Here is a 16,171-nt window from a genome sequence, read left to right as displayed (position 1 = left end):
GCTGAGGAAATCACACATTATTAAAAATTCATGTCAATACAATACATATCAGATACAATTTTAAGATAGATCTTTATATATGTATATATATATGAAAAACAAACTGAGCAATAATTTCAATAAGTCAGCGAAACCAGTGCCACTAATGATCTTGTCATTTTCTTTATCATCCTTAGAGAGTGAATCAGTGTGGTCATTTGGATCTGCATAAGAATGTCACTGAGATGTTTCACTGAGATGAATAACTTATAACTGAAGGAAATGAAGCAGGTCATATTAGTCATGAAAGGTTGTGCACTTCCATTTTTTCATTGTTTCTTTTACAGTAAATTGAAGATGTGGGTATTAAAATTTATTACTGTAAGTGATCTGCTTAAAGAGGTTGCATTTCTTTTATAACAAAAAAAAAAAAAAACTTTTAACTTTTCCATTTCACTAAGCACTCTTTCCTTGACTATATGGTGATGAGAACTGAAACATATCTGTTAAATGTTTGGATCAATCTAAAGGTGTAAAATGGTTTTATACAAAAAAAAAATGTTTAATCTACACTCAAATCAAAGGTGAAACAAATTTAAAAAATAAAGATTTTTACCACAGTAAAAACTACACAAGCAATTATAAAATAGGCAGAGATAATTTCTCACCAACAAAATGTATTAAAGATTTTTTTTTTAATGAACAGAGGATGATTTGCTTTGAATAATTTAATAAGGTCACCATTTAAAATGGTTTAAGACATTGTGCAATTGTTACTGCATACAGAAAAAAGTTGAATCAATAATTTGATGACTCAAACCCAAACCAAATCAGTCTATCCAAACAGATACATAAACATTTTACCACAGTAAAAACTACACAAGCAATTATAAAATAGGCAGAAATCATTTCTTACTAACAAAAATGTATTAAAGAATTCATTTATTAAAAAATTAACAAAAGATAATTTGTTTTAAATGATGTAATAAGGTCACCATTTAAAATGGTTTAAGATATTGTGCTATTGTTACTGCATACAGAAAAATAAAACAGTTTAATCGATAATTTGATAACTCAAACCAAATCAGTTCATTTAAATACATAAATAAACATTTTAACACAGTAAAAACTACACAAGCATTTATAAAATAGGCAGAAATAATTTCTTACTAACAAAAATGTATTAAAGAATTCATTTATTAAAAAATTAACAAAAGATAATTTGTTTTAAATGATGTAACAAGGTCACCATTTAAAATAGTTTACAATATTGTGCTATTGCTATACTACATACAGAAAAAAAACTGTTTTATCAATAATTTCATAACTCAAACCAAATCAGTCCATTTAAATACAAAAATAGAAATTTTACCACAGTAAAAACTAAGCGAACAATTATAAAATAGGCTGAGATCGTTTCTCACCCACAAATATTTATTAAAGTGATCTTGAGGAAAATGAACAAAAGCTGATTTGCTTTGAACAATTGAATAAGGTCACCATTTAAAATGGTTAAAGATATTGTGCTATTGTTACTACATACAAGAAAAAAAAAACAGTTTAATCAATAATTTGATAACTCAAACCATATCAGTCCATCCAAATATAAACATAAACATTTTACCACAGTAAAAACTACACAAGCCATTATAAAATAGGCAGAGATGATTTCTCACCAACAAAAATGTATTTAATAATTTATTCAAAAAATGAACAAAAAATGATTTGTTTTAAATAATGTAATAAGGTCACCATTTAAAATGGTTTCAGATATTGTGCTATTGTTACTCCATACAGAAACAAAAACAGTTTAATCAATAATTTGATAACTTAAACCAAATCAGTTCATTTAAATACATAAATAAACATTTTACCACAGTTAAAAACTACACAAGCCAGTAGAGATAATTTCTCACCAACAAAAAATTATTAAATAATTGATTTATTTAAATAATGAACAAAATATTTGTTTTAAATAATGTAATAAGGTCACCATTTCAAAGGGTTTCAGATATTGTGCTATTGTTACTACATACAGAAAAAAACTGTTTAATAAATAATTTGATAACTCAAACCAAATCAGTCCATACATATACAAATACATACATAAACATTTTACCACAGTAAAAACTAGGCAAACAATTATAAAATAGGCTGAGATCATTTCTCACCCACAAATATTTATTAAAGTGATCTTGTGGAAAATGAACAAAAGCTGATTTGCTTTGAACAATTGAATAAGGTCACCATTTAAAATGGTTAAAGATATTGTGCTATTGTTACTACATACAAGAAAAAAAAAACAGTTTAATCAATAATTTGATAACTCAAACCATATCAGTCCATCCAAACATAAACATAAACATTTTACCACAGTAAAAACTACACAAGCCATTATAAAATAGGCAGAGATGATTTCTCACCAACAAAAATGTATTTAATAATTTATTTAAAAAATGAACAAAAAATGATTTGTTTTAAATAATGTAATAAGGTCACCATTTAAAATGGTTTCAGATATTGTGCTATTGTTACTCCATACAGAAACAAAAACAGTTTAATCAATAATTTGATAACTTAAACCAAATCAGTTCATTTAAATACATAAATAAACATTTTACCACAGTTAAAAACTACACAAGCCAGTAGAGATAATTTCTCACCAACAAAAAATTATTAAATAATTGATTTATTTAAATAATGAACAAAATATTTGTTTTAAATAATGTAATAAGGTCACCATTTCAAAGGGTTTCAGATATTGTGCTATTGTTACTACATACAGAAAAAAACTGTTTAATAAATAATTTGATAACTCAAACCAAATCAGTCCATACATATACAAATACATACATAAACATTTTACCACAGTAAAAACTAGGCAAACAATTATAAAATAGGCTGAGATCATTTCTCACCCACAAATATTTATAAAAGTGATCTCATTGGAAAATGGACTAAAAATGAACAAAAGCAGATTTGCTTTGAACAATTTAATAAGGTCACCATTTACATGTTCAACTGTGTTCTTTGAGGCCGCATTGTTTGTTTACTCTGCCATCAGCTCTCTGATTTGTAGAAGTATCCTCAGATAACAATCAGTTGCTTTTGTTCAGAAGCTGCTGGTTAACTTTCCATGGTTTAAAGAGCACTGTTTGAAGTAGAGGGGAAACCGTTAGACGCCCCCCTCCTCTGCAACCCTCTCCCCTACCTCTCTTTTATGTCTTTATTTATTTCATTTTTGTTTTTTTACATTGCTGTCTATGTTTCTCTTCTTTAGGTTTCAGCCATCCATGAATTACCTCATTCATTCTGTAATGGTTTCCACAGTCCTGCATGAGCATAATATATTTAGTGCCAGTAAAATAGAGAGTGTTCCAGACATAGACTTAAGCTCAGTTCCAAATAAGGATTCTCAGGTGAGTGTCAGCATCTTTTAGTTCTAGTGAACCATTTAGACTGTAACTGGAGTCAGCAGATGACTAAAATTAAATTCAACAGGTTTGATTTATATTCTCAATCATGAAGGTCAGGCTTGAGCAATTGTTTAGTTACACATAAAAAAAAAGAATAAAAAATAACTACAATTCAAACAGTTGGAAAAAACAAAGTTAAACAATGGACAGTGAATCAAGAAAACAAATCAGTCACCGAATAAAACAAATTACAGAGAAAATAAGAATAACGAATATAAGCAAAGTAAGGCTTACAATAGAAAAGCAAGATTTATAGATTTAGCTGATGATATGAAATATACTGTACATACTGTCAGGGCACATTTTGACAATAGAAAAGCAAATGTGCTAACTGAAGCATGAAGTTCATTGTACATCCTGTGCAGGTTCAATCGTGGGTAACGAGGTTCACCCAATGTTTGTAAAGTGTGTTAAATATTCTACATAAACTTAGACAAGTTACATGGGTTGAATCTCTGCCTTTTTATTCTATTCTCTATTTGTTTAAGGTTAAAAATATATATTATATATTATAATAGAGCTAAAAGACCCCCTCAGAGAAATCATTCACCCCAAAAAATGAAAAGTTGCTTAACATTTACATTTAAGACAGATGAGTGTTTCTTTATCAATTGGTCACCAATGGATCCTCTGTAGTGAATGGGTGCCGTCAGAATGAGAGTTCAAACAGCTGATAAAAACATCACAATAATCCACCAAACCAGACAAATCCAGTCCATCAATTAACATCTTGTGAAGTGAAAAGTGAAAAATACACCATTAAAATGTTTTAACTTCAAAACGATTTCTCTATCTATAACATTGCTTTCTCCAGTGAAAATGTTGTCTTGTCTGAATCAGGAGAGAAATATGCAAGTAAAAACAGTTCTAAACAGATATTTTAGTGAGTTTTTTTTTTTCACTAAGAAGTGTTATTATGGATTTTGGACTGTTATTTGATGGTTTAAGTGATGGTTTGAAATGAAAACACCTTAATGATGGATTTGTTACATATGAATATGCAATTTTTAGCTTTACAAGACATTATTTGATGGACTGGAGTCCATTTTGATTGTGTAAGATCAATCTAATCACAATTTAAAAAAAAGTTTAAAGACAAGTTTAAGAACAAATATCACTTTTTATGGTAAGGTGTGGGTGCTCAAATACTTTTACTTATTCAGTCATCACTTAAAAGAGAAGTTCACTTCCAGAACAAAAATTTACAGATAATGTACTCAGCTCCTCAGCTGTTCATGTCTTTCTTTCTTCAGTCGTAGAGAAATGATGTTTTTGAGGAAAACATTTCTCCCTTTCTCTATATACTGGACTTCTATGGTGCCCCAAGTTTGAACTTCCAAAATGCAGTTTAAATGTGGCTTCAAACAATCCCAACTGAGGAAGAAGGGTCTTATCTAGCAAAACAATAGATTTTTTTTAATTACAATTTTTATATATATTTTTTTTTACCTTAAATGCAAGTCTTGTCTTGCTCTGCCTAAACAGTTTTTTTCCGGTTCAAGACAGTTAGGGTATGTCGAAAAACTCCCATCTCATTTTCTCCCTCAACTTCAAAATCGCCCTACATCGCTGTTTTACTTTTTTGTTAAGATTTTTGATCTTTGCATGTTCACTTTGCAAACACTGGGTCGGTACTTCTGGAGCGATGTAGGGTGATTTTGAAATATTTTTTGAAGATGAGGGAGAAAAAGGATGAGAGTTTTTCGACATACCCTAATTGAACCAGAAAAAAAAAAGTTCAAGCAAGCCAAGACAAGTGTTTGAGGTTAAAAAGTATATAAATTGTATATATATATATATTTTTTTTAATAACTGAATGTTTCACTATAAGACCCTTGTTCCTCGGCTGGGATCGTTAACAATGACATTTGGGATCGTTTGAAGCTGCATTTGAACTGCATTTTGGATGTTCAAACTTAGGGCACCATAGAAGTCCACTATGGAGAAAAATCCTGAAATGTTTTCCTTCTTTGCAACTGTAGAAAGAAAGACATGAACATCTTGGATGACAAGGGGGTGAGTGCATTATATGTAATTTTTTGTTCTGGAAGTGAACTTCTCCTTTAAAAACCATAGATTTTAATCACCTTAAACAAGTGTGACGAATGTATTATTATTTTACAGACTCAAAATTACCTCAAAATGAATATTTTGTCCTTACACTCCAAGATTAATGCATGACAATTTTGCAGTGGATAGTAACAGCAGGTGTTTGAGAAAATGGTGTTGCTTATTAGTGTTTTGACACACACACACACACACACACACACACACACACACACACACACACACACACACACACACAAACACACACACACACACACACACACACACACACACACACACAAACACACACACACACACACACACACACACACACACACACACACACACACACACACACACACACACACACACACACACACACACACACACACAGGAGACCTTCAAGCCCATTGTACTCTATATATACAATCAATAAAAATTACACACCCGTTGGGCTATTACTTTTTCTGAAGCTTTTCCGTGAACAATAATAGTAATATTTTGGATTCCTATTGGGCACAAAAATTAATCATAATTCACTACCGGTCAATCAGTAATTTCAGCTCTATAATAAGCTTTCTAGTTCATTCCTTCAGTAGTTTATCTCACTTCTTTCAATACTGTTACTCTTGGGTACCTTCTATTTTACTCAACTAGATTCACTCTAACATAACTCAAATAGATAAAATAGGATTTTATTGTCTCTATCTATCAGAGTAAGACGACAGAATACGGATTTTACAAGAAAATATAAAGCCAAAAGATGTCTGGGATGAGGATGAACTATTTCTCCAGAACAATCATCTCTTATGACTTCAGTATGAATCAAAATAATGTCACAGATATGGTTTCTCTGTTCACCGGTGGAGTTATGGTAACCGATTCCCTCAGATGGTTTTTACAGCATATAAGCGTTATGTTTCTAAAAGCATTTAATTATTCTCCACTTAAAAAAAAAAAGTTGAGGAGGACATATTTGGATTAAGAGGTCTGAAATAAAAGGAAATCTGAAAAAAGTGTGGATCATATGACTGAGTTTGACGATCATGGTTGCAAACTTTTGAAACTTGGTTTCAGTCAAGAAGCGAAGCGAGTCTCATTACGTCTAAACCGAAACGAAGGAATTTGTTTCATCTTCATCTGGCATATGCTGGTGCAGTCGTGTATAACAAGCAACACATATTCAAGCTTAAATGTGTCACAAAACCACTGATTAGAAAAACAGCCTAAACCACAGGCCTCGTTTTCCTCATATTCTAATTGAGAATGTTTTTTTTTTCTTTTTTTGCACTCACCTCCCCCATTTCCAACCCTCTGTACCCCAAAGCGCGCACGCACACACACACACACACACACACACACACACACACACACACACACACACATAAAAAAAACCATAGAGACATGTATGAACAACAACTGTCACTGTACTCTTTCTAATGTTTTGCACAGCTCTTTATATTTGATTTTGTGCTTCGATCTTATTTTCACACTCACAAACCTCCCTAAAGGAAAGCCTTTTGCATTTTTATAATAAAAAAAAGAAATTGCAAGTTGTTTTATATAACGGAAGATATCCAAAAGTGAGGTTTATGCCACATTTCACATGCACACACACACATAATCAACCTGTATTAATTCACCACAGATACTTGTGCCTACCAGACTTATGCTCTTTGCACACAGAAAGAGAACCAAAGTAAAACCTCAGATAGGGTTGAGTTTCAGACACCCACACGGAGATCACATGTAGTGAGGTTGGATATCTGCACAGCCCTGCACCGAGGATGGATGGCCATATATGTGAAAATGTTTGAAAGCTTGTGAGAGCGTGCAGGTTGCACATTAGCTTCTCTCACAGTCACTGATGCACTTTTTAAACAGGAAACATCTTCATACCCAAGACTGGAACACAACCCAAGGTCTTTCACAGGAGAAAGCCATTTCCTGCTTGTGACTAAATGAGGCACCTCGAGCATATTAATGTGGCACATAGGAAGCATTTCACTGCCTAGTGACAGCATGTGAAGAGTATGACAACTGTTGAGTATTTACCTCATTTTTCACAATTTCTGATGTTGTAGTATAAAACCATCGTGTATTTCTCTAATACACTGCCAGTCAAAAGTTTTTTGAAAGTCAATTTTTTAGTCTCTTCTGCTTACCAAGACAAAAAAAAAAAAAAAAACAGTAACATTTAGAATTTTGATTATTTAAAATAACTGTTTTATTTTTTTATATTTTTAAATGTAATTTATTCCTGTGATTTCAAAGCTGATTTTTTTTAGAATCATTACTCCAGTCACATCATCCTTCAGAAATCATTCTAATATTATGATTTGCTGCTCAAAAACATTTATTATTTTTATTATTATTATTATGATTTTGAAAACAGCTGAGTAAAATCAATCTTTTGATCAATGTAAAGCGTCTTTGCTAAATAAAAGCAGTAATTTCTATCATTTCTTTACCAAAAAATAAAATAAAAATTATATATACTAACTCCAAGCTTTTGGATAGTGTGTAATGTTACAAAAGCTTTTTTATTTCAGATAAATGCTGCTCTTTGGATCTTTCTATTCATCAAAAAAAAAAAAAAAACATTTTTGGACAGCAAATCAGCATATTAGAAAGATTTCTGAAGGAAAATTTAGCTTTGATCACAGAAATAAATTACATTTTAAAATATATTCAAATAGAAAAATATTCTATTTAAATACTTTTATTTTTTTTGCTGTACTTTGTATCAAATAAATGCAGGCTTGGTGAGCAGAAGAGACTTCTTTAAAAAAAAAAACATTAAAAATCTTACTGTTCAAATACTTTTGACTAGTAGTGTAGTTAGAGTAGGTATACGAATACACCAAATCTCTTATGTTCACCAACAATGGATTTTTGTTAAAAAAAATACAGTAAACAGTTCTACTGTAAAATGTAATTATAATTTCAGAAGCCATTACTCCAGTCTTTTTTGCTGATTCTTCAGAAATCATTGTAATATGCTGATTTGATGCTCAAGAAATAGCTCATATTTGTATCAATATTGAAAACTATTGATATGTCTAATATTTTTGTGGGAACTGTGACATTAGTTTTCACATTAGACAGATTTTGTAACATTATAAATGTCTTAGCGGCCAAAATCCTTGTTGAAGTAATAATTTCTATAAATACATTGTGTACTGTATATAAACTCCAAGTGCTATGTTTGATAACGACAAAACCAAGTGCAGTTATCCATGCAGCATTGCGATAGCATCGTTATTCTTCAGTAGCGTTTCTCCGCAGCAAGGCCTGAAAAACTCATAAAGATGAAAGCAGCAAACAATGAATGGAGCACAGAAAAATCCTGAAAGACAACTGAAATCCTGCTGAAATCCACAAAATCACTGGGATTTAGAGGCTGAGTCATCATCCAATGGGACAATGACCTACAATACACAATATATGTCTGTCCTGGAGTGGCCCAGTCAAAGCACAGACCTCAATCCAATTTAGCATCTGTGAAATAACTTTAGTCTGGTAGTGCTATTAACAGTTCGCATGCAAGAAGGTTGAAGGATGTTGAAGATTATGAAGTCCAGACAAATATACCCAGATGCTCTCATACTACCTTTGGATAAGACAGAGTTGGATGAATCCCTATTTCTGCGTTTCCTAAACTACACTGATTTCAGAAGCAACCCTTTTTAGACATTTTTTATGTCTTACCACAGATGTTTAGTTGAATTGTGGACTGGGCTTTTGATTGAGCCACTCCAGAACACGCTCTTTGGTTTTGAGCCACTCCAGTGTGGTTTCTGCTTTATGTTTCATGTCATTATGTTCCCAGTTGGAACATAAATCGCCCTCAGAGTCATAGTGATATTGTGGATCGAAGCGTGCTTTCCAAAAGGAGCTTTCTTTACTTGGTCCATGGATGCTTCTTTTGTTTTTTATGTGTTGTACAGCTTCTGATGCGGAAAAGTGTGATGTAAAGAAAATATAGAGTTATTGTTCTTATGTAATGGCTCTTCACACTAAGATTTTCTTTTTAAGTCAAAGGTCCCCCAGATATAATGTTCCAGTTGTGAGGTATTTCCTTGGAAAGGCACCTATTATGCTCCTTTTTACAAGTCTCAGGTGTCCCTATAATGTGTCTGTGAAGAATATTTTCGTGCATGTCTCTTTAAATGCAAATGAGCTGCTGCTCCCCGCCCCCTTTTTTCAGAAAATAACTGTGCCTTTACAACTCGTAGCTCAGATACTCTGCTAAAAACATATGTTTGTTATTGATTAATAAGTCTACCGTACTGAAATCGCACGTTTTAAAGCCACATCAGTTTAAACTTCTCCTATACGGCTGTCACATGGCATGTGAGTACTAAACTAAGTTCTATGCACTTAAACTGTCAAATACACACACGTTTATGTTAAAAACACATGTAAGTTACAAAACAACTAACAGGTAAACAGCAAGGAAAGAAATTACATGATTATATTAGATATATTAAGTGACATCAGCATAATATACACCTACTGTCAATGATGTTAATATGACCTAAACAATAAAAAAAGCAGAAAATCACCACAGCTCTGGACTTAATCGTGTCTATAGCTTTAATAAGATGACATTTCTTATTTGAATGCTGCTTTTAAATGCTCTAGCATTAAGATAAACATGGCAGATTGTGTGCAGGGTCTCTGTTAATACGGCTGTGTCCGCCAACAGTCATGAACAGCTTGTTCTGAGCCACTGCTTATGATTTATGGAGATTAAAAAAAAGATTTTTATCATTATGGGGTGGTTATGTTCACACACTGCCAACACACATTTATGTTCAAACAACATGTAAAAGTGAATTTTGCATAATAGGAGGCCTTTAAAACATTAAGGCAATAATACACTTATGACGGCATTTTAGGGCCATGTTAAAAAACAAATTATAATCTAAAATTACGATATTAAAGATGTAGTATTTCAAAAATAAAGTCAAAATTATGAAAATAAAGTCAGAGTATTTTAAAAAAATAAGTTGCAATTCCGAGAATAAAATCTTAATATTAACAGAATAAAGTCAAAATATTTTAAAAATATAGTTGCAATCACAAGAATAAAATCTAAATATTAAGAGAATAAAGTCAAAATATTTTGAGAATAAAGTTGTATCATTATTGCAAGATACATTGTTTGTATTTCGCTATAAAACTGACACATTTTTAAAGCTGAGACTACAGTAATGCAATCGAGGACATGACATATTATTTCTAAGCTTACTGTCCCTGTGAGTATAACACATGGTATGATTTCTGTTAATAATCTCACTTATATTCAAATCAATTCCAGTGACCTGGCAACTTCTCCCGGTGCTCCCAATCCAGGTCATTTGCATGAACAGGCTATACCAGGGTTCCCCAAATCTTACCCTGGAGGTCCAATGCGCTGCAGAGTTTAGCTCCAACCCTGATCACACTCACCTACCTGTTATTCTCTAATGATCCTTGATTAGCATGCTCAGGTGTGTTTGATTAGGGTAAGAGCTAAACTCTGCAGGAAAATGGATCTCGAGGTCCAGATTTGATGATCCCTGGGCTATACTCTTAAAATATTATAACTTTAATTCTCATAATTTCGACTTTATTCTGAAAACATTTCGACTTTATTCTCGAAACATTTCAACTTAATTCTCAAAACATTTTAACTTTATTCTCATAATTTTGACTTTATTCTCAAAACATTTTAATTTAATTCTCGAAACATTTTGACTTTATTCTCAAAAACATCTCGACTTTATTCTTGAAACATTTCAACTTTATTCTCAAAATGTTTTGGCTTTATTCTCAAAACATATTGACTTTATTCTCAAATTACAACTTTAATTTCGTAAAGAATTTTCGTAAAAATTTTCGTAATTTTAGATTTTTTTTTTAGTAATTTCGCCTTTATTCTTAACACATTTTGACTTTATTTTCGTAATTTTGACTTTATTCTACTTTTCTCAAAACATCCTTCTGTTTTCAATATTCTGATTTCCTGTTAAAAAAAACATGTATTATTATTATGTTGAAAACAGAGTAAAATCAATATTTTGATCAAAAGCATCTTTGCTAAATAAAAGCAGTAATTTCTATCATTTCTTTACCAAAACCAAAAAAATATATACTAATTATATACTATATTATATACTAACTCCAAGCTTTTGGATGGTAAAGTGTGTTACAAAAGCTTTTTATTTTTAAGATAAATGCTGATCATTGGATCTTTCTATTCATCAAAGAATCCTGAAAAGAATTTACTGTTTTAAATATTGATTATAATAATAATATAAAAAAAATGTTTCTTGGACAGCAAATCAGCATATTCAAATGACTTGTAAATGATCATGTGACACTGAAAACAGGAGTAATGATGTTGAAAATTTAGCTTTGATCACAGAAATAAATTACATTTAAAAATATATTTAAATAGAAAAAAAAACAGAAATATATATATATATTTTTAAGTTGTTTTCTTTAAACAAACATTACAAATCTTACTGTTCAAATACTTTTGACTACTAGTGTAGTTAGAGTAGGAATAAGAATACACTACCATTCAAAAGTTTGGGGTTGGCATAGTATTTTTTCTCTTATGTTCTCTTAAGTCTCTTATGTTCACCAACAATGGATTTTTGATCAAAAATAGAGTAAACAGTTCTACTTCTACTTTCAACTTTATTCTCAAAATATATTGACTTTATTCTCAACTTTAATTTCGTAATTTTCGATTTTTTTCGCCTTTATTCTTCAAACATTTCGACTTTATTCTCTAAACATTTCGACTTTATTTTCGTAATTTCGATTTTATTCTCAAAATATTACTTTAATCTCAATGTTAATGTTCTATGTAAAGAAAAACTATTTATTTAGTATTTTTTAAAAATATATCCAAAATTTATGTTCATTTTACAACAACCCAAAAACAGAAAAATGAAAAAAAAAAGATGAAGATATGTATACTGCCCCTGCGAGTATAACACATGGTATTATTTCTGCTAATAATCCCACATATATTACAACCAATTTGAATATTTGTATTTTTAAATAATATTTTTAAAATTTATGTAAATTTTATAACAACCCAGAAAAAGAAAAATGACAAAAAAAAAAAAAAAAAAGCAGAAGAAAGGTTCAGCCTCTCGGACTCCAGTTTGAAAACTTCTGGATCTGAGAATATTCCTTCAGTGTGCCTTTTACCAAAGCTTAAAGGAAGACGTGAGGTTTTTCAACAAAATCATGGCATTTAAACATGGCAGTTTAATCCATCATGCTTTCATGCTGTAACGCAATGTTCAAGGAGAGTGGATGCTTATGCACTATAGCTTCCATTAGGAAAAGGATATGTAGCCTTTGGCAGCTGGTAGATGGCACTATTGGTCTTCCGGATCCTCCAAATGAACAAAATTCAATATTCACACAGCATGTTAAATAATAAGCCCATTTTCCTAACTCAATCTCCTCACATCCTAAAGATTTCATCAGAAAAATTACTTAATTATTTAACCCTCTTTCTTCGAAGACTGAACATAGATATTATGTTACATAAACATTACCATTAAACTCATGCTTGCATTCTCAATTTTTAAGATATAACATAAACCCTGCTCAATCTTGTGTTAGATTAATATTATCTGTCATTTTGTAGATCCAGATCCAGCACATGTTGATGTGAAACACTTCTCTCCTCATCAGTTCACAAAATCAAAACAGAAACTAGGCATTAAAGCACAAAAGGATAACATTTTACGTAGGGAACAACTGAATAATTCGCAATGAGATTTGTTCATGGCTGTCATGTGTCCTGGCATACACATTTATTGATCTAGACATATTTCCCAGCAGCCTTCTCTGTCCCAGGTTTCCTATTGTCTGTCAGTGGAGGTATGGCTGAATGTGTCTGAAAATCATATAATAAAATGAGACACCAAAGGGAAAAAGTGCCTACAGCAAGTCGCCCCTTAGAACCTTATTACAACAAGGAACAATGATTCTGTAAGGTACTGTATATAACAGTGAATTGCACATTGCAACCTGTGCCACAGCAGCGTGCACCCTTCATATGTCTGGCTTTATAAGAGTGTGGGAAGAAGTAGAAATAGTTGGTTGCAAAACCCCAATCATATCTCATATCGGCACTGGCATTATGCCCGAAGGCATGTAAGAGACTCAACAATCTGGATGGATTTTACAGTCAACAACTTGCAGACACAGATAACAGGATGAATATAATGTGTGCAAAACGAAGCTCAAAATGCATTTACAGGAGCCATCCAAAAAAAATCAAACATATGCAGGAGATACAGGCTGCCAACTTTTTGACTTTTAACTTCAAATGTAATGCAAATGCAAATGTAACTTCATTGATCATATTGGTGAGGAGGACCAGGGTCATGACAGGGTTATTGTTGTGCTCAAATCACGTGGCAGATGAAAAAAATTTCCGCTACTGTTCTGTGCAAGTCATTACAAATTACGATAGTGTAAGTCAGAAGAAGTCTAAGTTAGCCAGTAAATTAATACTTTTAGTCAGCAAGGATGCATTAAATTGACCAAAAGTGAGAGTAAATAAATGAATATGTTTACAAATGATTTCTAGTTTAAATATTTTTTACACTATTACACTATTAAAAATAAACGTTCTTTATTGGCATTGATGGTTCAAGAACCTTGAACATCCAATGGAACCTTTCAAATGCAGAAAAGGTTCTTTATAGTCGAAGATTGATCTTCAAAATGGTTCCTTTAATAACTGTTCACTGAACGGTTCTTTAGGCAACCAAAAATGGCTCTTCTATGGCATCACTGCAAAAATACCCTTTTGGAACCTTTATTTTTAAGAGTGTATTGACTGCTGAAAATTCAGCTTTGGCACTGCAGGAATAAAAAAAATAAAAAAAAGTGAAACAAAATACCAGAGTTATTTTTTACTGTATCAATTTCACAATAATACTTTTTACTGTAGTTTTGATCAAATAAATCCTAGCATTTTTGTCATGTTAGCAGATTAAAACTGAATATATATTTCTGGAATCCAAAATTAAGAGAACATTAAAGGAGACCTATTATGCCACTTTTTACAATATGTAATATATCTCTCAGGTGTCCCCAGCATTTGTCTGTGAAGTTTCAGCTTTCACATTTAAAATACCCCATAGATCATTTATTATTATTTCATTTTGAAAATGCCTATTTTGAGTCGAAGCAGAAACAAGCTGTTTTCGTGCATGGCTCTTTAAATGCAAATGAGCTGCTGCTCCCCGCCCCCTTTTCCAGAATAGGGCTTTGCCTTTACAGCTCGTACCTTAGATAATCTGCTAAAAAACATCTGTTTAGTTTTGATTATCATGTCTATCGCACTGAAATCATGCGTTTTTAAAACATTTTAGTTTAAACTTCTGATATAGGGTTTTCCGAGCGCACTTCCGAACAACGTGCACAAAAAACGCCTGTCACACGGCATGTGAGTACTAAACAAATTCTCTTTCATATCTTATTGAGCATACACAGAAGTTTATTCTAAACCACACAAGTTACAAAAACAGTCGGTTATGTCTGTGAAGGCAGGTCTCTGTGCTTACTTTTCTTGTTAGAAGCACTTGTGTCAAAATTTCAGGAGCACATTCTACACAATATATAAAAAAAATTGTATAAAAAATTAGCCTTCTCGTTACAAGGTGATATTTGACTCCTTAAAGTGATTTACAGGGGAATTTTGTTTTTTACCTTTTCATATGTTTAATGAGACTCAGAGGTGGCGTGAATTCAATCAAATTCATGAATTCATGTTGAGAATGTTTTAAATATAAAATTTTGAATAGAAAAATATTAAATGATTTAAATAACTGAAAAGATCTGCCAGCAGGTGGCGGCAAGACACTGATTTAATTACTGAATCACATCATTCATTTGATTCGTTCAAACGGCTGGTTCATTCAGGAGTAAAGCAAGTGACTGTCTTTATGAATGGGAAATTGATTATTTTAGACTAGATTCGTTTAAAAACGCACATTCGTTCATAAACGAAACACCGCTGTGTTTGAATGGAGATGCGCAGTGACTCAGTTGTGACTTGTTTTAGACGACGAAATAGAACAAAATCAGGCAATATTGTTATAGTCAGACAATGTAAGTCACTTAATAATAACTTCTTGTTTATTTAACTGTTGTATTAAATCAATATCTTATTTACAAACTTACAATCATCTTAGTTCACGATCTCACAAAGCTTTATTATAATCAATGAAGCTCTCTACACTGCACAAGCAATCTCTTATTTACACTCTCTCTACACTTTGTTCATGAAAGGATTTGTGAGATATGTCTGTGATACATTACTCAACGTTGCAAAAACACGTAGAAATCTTTGAAGCTCCCCTGAGTGCAAACGCAAATATGCTGATCGGGTCAGTCGAACACGGTGCTCCTAAATATTTTTTATAGTCGCATGTAGTAGTTTTCAGTCGCAAATGTGAGTAAAATGGTCGCACTGTAGAGCCCTGGAAGGTAAACAGCTGGGAAAGAAATTATGTTTATATTAGATCTGTATGGAAGCAGCGTAATATACAGTAAACAAATCAATAAATTCACTACTCTCTTGTCTACTCTAAGGCTGGTTAGAAATGTGGAGATTAAAGGGGCGGTAATATTATAAT

This window comes from Garra rufa, chromosome 8 (genome assembly GCF_049309525.1).
Source record: "Garra rufa chromosome 8, GarRuf1.0, whole genome shotgun sequence".
Lineage (NCBI taxonomy): Eukaryota > Metazoa > Chordata > Actinopteri > Cypriniformes > Cyprinidae > Garra > Garra rufa.
The sequence above is the reverse complement of the archived record's forward strand: the minus strand, read 5'-3'. Positions refer to the sequence as shown.